Source organism: Oncorhynchus mykiss, chromosome 23 (genome assembly GCF_057628025.1).
Source record: "Oncorhynchus mykiss isolate SJ-2025 chromosome 23, ASM5762802v1, whole genome shotgun sequence".
In the NCBI taxonomy this organism is placed as follows: Eukaryota; Metazoa; Chordata; class Actinopteri; order Salmoniformes; family Salmonidae; genus Oncorhynchus; species Oncorhynchus mykiss.
In genome coordinates, this window is record NC_143044.1 from 17,925,155 (window position 1) to 17,931,583 (window position 6,429).

Here is a 6,429-nt window from a genome sequence, read left to right on the forward strand (position 1 = left end):
CTGCACCAAAAATCTTAGCTAGATGTAAAATTGTGTGACTTAGACCTCCTCAACAGAAATGTTTAAATTAATTACAGATTTCTTGATTTATCTTAATTTATCTTAATGATTAATTTTGAATATAAAATTAGTTGTTTAGATCCTGGATGCTGATTGGTTGATATGCATGAGTTGAGGGATACCATGACATGTTCATCTCATAATTCCACTGTCCCACAGCCCAGGGAAGAAAATAATAAACTTCAACTCCCTCGGGGAAAAAAGCACATTATATAATTATTATTATAATTATAATCATTATGTCATTATTTATTGACATTCTTCTCTCATTATCATTAATGAACACCTTTGCTGTTCTGGTTGGTGTTTATTGGCTTATTTCACTGTAGAGCCTCTAGTCCTGCTCACTATACCTTATCCAACCTATTAGTTCCACCACCCACACATGCAATGACATCTCCTGGTTTCAATGATGTTTCTAGAGACAATATCTCTCTCTTCATCACTCAATACCTAGGTTTACCTCCACTGTATTCACATCCTACCATACCTTTGTCTGTACATTATACCTTGATGCTATTTTATCGCCCCCAGAAACCTCCCTTTACTCTCTGTTCCAGACGTTCTAGACGACCAATTCTTATTGCTTTTAGCCGCACCCTTATTCTACTCCTCCTATGTTCCTCTGGCGATGTAGAGGAACTTCTACTTTTAAAAATCCACCTCTCTAAAAACAAGTCTCTCACCGTTGCCGCCTGCTATAGACCACCCTCTGCCCCCAGCTGTGCTCTGGACACCATATGTGAACTGATTGCCCCCCATCTATCTTCAGAGCTCGTGCTGCTAGGCGACCTAAACTGGAACATGCTTAACATCCCAGCCATCCTACAATCTAAACTTGATGCCCTCAATCTCACACAAATTATCAATGAACCTACCAGGTACCTCCCCAAAGCCTTAAACACGGGCACCCTCATAGATATCATCCTAACCAACTTGCCCTCTAAATACACCTCTGCTGTCTTCAACCAAGATCTCAGCGATCACTGCCTCATTGCCTGCATCCGTAATGGGTCAGCGGTCAAACGACCTCCACTCATCACTGTAAAACGCTCCCTGAAACACTTCAGCCAGCAGGCCTTTCTAATCGACCTGGCCGGGGTATCCTGGAAGGATATTGATCTCATCCCGTCAGTAGAGGATGCCTGGGTATTTTTTTTAAATGCCTTCCTAACCATCTTAAATAAACATGCCCCATTCAAGAAATTTAGAACCAGGAACAGCTATAGCCCTTGGTTCTCCCCAGACCTGACTGCCCTTAACCAATACAAAAACATCCTATGGCGTTCTGCATTAGCATCGAACAGCCCCCGTGATATGCAGCTGTTCAGGGAAGCTAGAAACCATTATACACAGGCAGTTAGAAAAGCCAAGGCTAGCTTTTTCAAGCAGAAATTTGCTTCCTGCAACACTAACTCAAAAAAGTTCTGGGACACTGTAAAGTCCATGGAGAATAAGAACACCTCCTCCTAGCTGCCCACTGCACTGAAGATAGGAAACACTGTCACCACTGATAAATCCACCATAATTGAGAATTTCAATAAGCATTTTTCTACGGCTGGCCATGCTTTCCACCTGGCTACTCCTACCCCGGTCAACAGCACTGCACCCCCCACAGCAACTCGCCCAAGCCTTCCCCATTTCTCCTTCTCCCAAATCCGTTCAGCTGATGTTCTGAAAGAGCTGCAAAATCTGGACCCCTACAAATCAGCCGGGCTAGACAATCTGGACCCTTTCTTTCTAAAATTATCTGCCGAAATTGTTGCCACCCCTATTACTAGCCTGTTCAACCTCTCTTTCGTGTCGTCTGAGATTCCCAAAGATTGGAAAGCAGCTGCGGTCATCCCCCTCTTCAAAGGGGGGGACACTCTTGACCCAAGCTGCTACAGACCTACTGTATATCTATCATGCCTTTATAAGGTCTTCGAAAGCCAAGTCAACAAACAGATCACCGACCATTTCGAATCTCACCATACCTTCTCTGCTATGCAATCTGGTTTCAGAGCTGGTCATGGGTGCACCTCAGCCACGCTCAAGGTCCTAAACGATATCTTAACCGCCATCGATAAGAAACATTACTGTGCAGCCGTATTCATTGATCTGGCCAAGGCTTTCGACTCTGTCAATCACCACATCCTCATCGGCAGACTCGACAGCCTTGGTTTCTCAAATGATTGCCTCGCCTGGTTCACCAACTACTTCTCTGATAGAGTTCAGTGTGTCAAATCGGAGGGTCTGCTGTCCGGACCTCTGGCAGTCTCTATGGGGGTGCCACAGGGTTCAATTCTTGAACTCTCTTCTCTGTATACATCAATGAGGTTGCTCTTGCTGCTGGTGAGTCTCTGATCCACCTCTACGCAGACGACACCATTCTGTATACTTCTGGCCCTTCTTTGGACACTGTGTTAACAACCCTCCAGGCAAGCTTCAATGCCATACAACTCTCCTTCCGTGGCCTCCAATTGCTCTTAAATACAAGTAAAACTAAATGCATGCTCTTCAACCGATCTCTACCTGCACCTACCCGCCTGTCCAACATCACTACTCTGGACGGCTCTGACTTAGAATACGTGGACAACTACAAATACTTAGGTGTCTGGTTAGACTGTAAACTCTCCATCCAGACCCATATCAAACATCTCCAATCCAAAGTTAAATCTAGAATTGGCTTCCTATTTCGCAACAAAGCATCCTTCACTCATGCTGCCAAACATACCCTTGTAAAACTGACCATCCTACCAATCCTCGACTTTGGCGATGTCATTTACAAAATAGCCTCCAATACCCTACTCAACAAATTGGATGCAGTCTATCACAGTGCAATCCGTTTTGTCACCAAAGCCCCATATACTACCCACCATTGCGACCTGTACGCTCTCGTTGGCTGGCCCTCGCTTCATACTCGTCGCCAAACCCACTGGCTCCATGTCATCTACAAGACCCTGCTAGGTAAAGTCCCCCCTTATCTCAGCTCGCTGGTCACCATAGCATCTCCCACCTGTAGCACACGCTCCAGCAGGTATATCTCTCTAGTCACCCCCAAAACCAATTCTTTCTTTGGCCACCTCTCCTTCCAGTTCTCTGCTGCCAATGACTGGAACGAACTACAAAAATCTCTGAAACTGGAAACACTTATCTCCCTCACTAGCTTTAAGCACCAACTGTCAGAGCAGCTCACAGATTACTGCACCTGTACATAGCCCACCAATAATGTAGCCCAAACAACTACCTCTTTCCCTACTGTATTTAATTTATTTATTTATTTTGCTCCTTTGCACCCCATTATTTGTATTTCTACTTTGCACATTCTTCCATTGCAAATCTACCATTCCAGTGTTTTACTTGCTATATTGTATTTACTTTGCCACCATGGCCTTTTTTTGCCTTTACCTCCCTTCTCACCTCATTTGCTCACATCGTATATAGACTTGTTTATACTGTATTATTGACTGTATGTTTGTTTTACTCCATGTGTAACTCTGTGTCGTTGTATCTGTCGAACTGCTTTGCTTTATCTTGGCCAGGTCGCAAATGTAAATGAGAACTTGTTCTCAACTTGCCTATCTGGTTAAATAAAGGTGAAATAAAAAAAATAAAAATAAAAAAAATAAAAAATCTATACTAGGTAGCTAAATGGAAATGATTTGCTTAGCATAGCAATGAAGAAAATGATTAGGATTAACGACTTGGTCAAAACATGAGAAAATAACTAATGACCAGCGGCTTGGGTAGCATCTTAAGAATGCAAAAACGTATTTACTCATTAAAATAATGTTTTTATAAATATTTTGGCATCCATTATATAAAAGCAGCAAGGCCCTCGATCCCAGGGATTATTGTGTGATAACTCCCTCCTAAGGACTGTTCTGCTTAACTATTTAACTAGTTTCAGGAAGTCTTATGGCTATGTTGATGCTACGGTAGCGCAAGAAGGAAAAACAACAGTAATATTGCCGCTTTAAAAAAAATGTTAGGGAGTATGCAAGTGCAGAAGTTTGCTTCACCTAGCTGATTTCTGCTATGAACAAACCAAACCTATGTATGCTGACCCTTAACCTACACTCTGTGGACAGGACAGAGCACCATATTTTGTAAACAAAGCAAGTGAAGTTCTTAGCCAGCTAGCTACTTCGACAGTTTTGATAAAGAAGACTAGTAGGTTTTGATACGTTATTGTAATTAACTTTTACAGCCAATATCTGTTTTGAATTACTTTGAACTACTTTGTGGCGCCCAACAACTAAGAAAATAGTACTGCTGTAGTACTCAACTATGTGTTAGCTAGCAAGTATGGTAACTTTACTAATCAATTTGTTGGCCACTGTCAGCTATCAACCTAACTAGCTAGCTAGGTGAGTTGTGTGCTTACTTTTATACCTCAGTCAATGAATGGTTGTGTGCTGTATGTGAGGTAGGAGACAATTTAAGGTTAAAGGGGTAATCTGCAGTTCAAACAAATATTCAAAAAAGGGAGGAATGCCCAAACAGGAGGGAAAGGAAAAAAGTATTCATCAAACCCTTTAAAATAAAGGACACTATGTATATACAGTACCAGTCAAAAGTTTGGACACACCTACTAATTCAAGGGTTTTTCTTTATTTTTACTATTTTTGTATGTTGTAGTATAATAGTGAATACATCAAAAAATATGAAATAACACATATGGAATCATGTAGTAACAAAAAAAGTGTTCAACAAATATATTTTATATTTGAGATTCTTCAAAGAAGCCACCCTTTGCCTTGATGACAGCTTTGCACACTCTTGGCATTCTCCAAACCAGCTTCATGTGGTCGTCACCTGAAATGCATTTCAATTAACAGGTGTGCCTTGTTAAAAGTTAATTTGTGGAATTTCTTTCCTTCTTAATGCATTTGAGCCAATCAGTTGTGTTGTGACGAGGTAGGGGTGGTATACAGAAGATAACCTTATTTGATAAATACCAAGTCTATATTATGGCAAGAACAGCTCAAATAAGCAAAGAGAAACAACATTCCATCATTACTTTGAGACATGAAGGTCAGTCAATCCAGAAAATGTCAAGAACTTTGAACGTATCTTCAAGTGCAGTCGCAAAAACCATCAAGGACTATGATGAAACTGGCTCTCATGAGGACCGCCACAGGAAAGTAAGACTCAGAGTTACCTCTGCTGCAGAGGTTAAGTTCATTAGAGTTAACTGCACCTCAGAAATTGCAGCCCAAATAGCTTAAGTAACAGACACATCTCTACATCAACTGTTCAGAGGAGACTGCATGAATCAGGCCTTCATGGTCTAATTGCTGCAAAGAAACCAGTACTAAAGGACACCAACAAGAAAAAAAGAATTGCTTGGGCCAAGAAACATGAGAAATAGACATTAACCGGTGGAAAGCTGTCCTTTGGACTGATGAGTCCAAATTTTGGTTCCAACCGTGTCTTTGAGAGACACAAAGTAGGTGAACGGATGATCTCCGCACCTGTGGTGTGAACTGGAACACGCTGTCGTAGGCATCGATCAAGAGAATCCCAAACATCCTCCGTGGATGACATGTCTGGTGAGTATGCAGGCCATGGAAGAACTGAGACATTTTCAGCATCCAAGAATTGCGTACAGATCCTTGCAACATGAGGACGAGCATTATCATGCTGAAAGATGAGGTGATGTATGGCGGATGAATGGCACGACAAAGGACTTCAGGATCTCGTCACATTATCTCTGTGCATGCCATCGATAAAATGCAATTGTGTTTGTTGTCCGTAGCTTATGCCTGCTTCCCTGAGATAACTTTTGCACAAACTGTCAGAAACTCTTTGATTGTACAAACCCACACATTCATCAGCTGTTCAGGGTCTGGTCTCAGACGATCCCGCAGGTCAAGAAGCCGGATGTGGGCTGGCGTGGTTACACGTGGTCCGTGGTTGTGAGGCCGGTTGGACGTACTGCCAAATCCTCCAAAATGACGTTGGAGGTGGCTTATGGTAGAGAAATGATCATTCAATTCTCTGGCAACAGCTCTGGTGGACATTCCTGCAGTCAGAATGCCAATTGCACACTCCCTCATACTTGAGACGTGTGGCATTGTGTTGTGTGACAAAACTGCACATTTTAGAGTGGCCTTTTATTGTCCCCAGCAAAGGTGACCTATGTAATGAGCATGCTGTTTAATCAGTTTATTGATATGCCACACCTGTCAGGTGGATGGATTATCTTGGCAAAGGAGAAATGCTCACTAACAGGTAGGTAAACAAATTTGTGCACAAAATTGGAGAGCGATAAGCTTTTTGTGCTTATGGAACATTTCTGGGAACTTTTATTTCAGCTCATGAAATATGGGACAAACACTTTGCATGTTGTGTTTATATTTTTGTTTAGTGTTGCAAGTAATT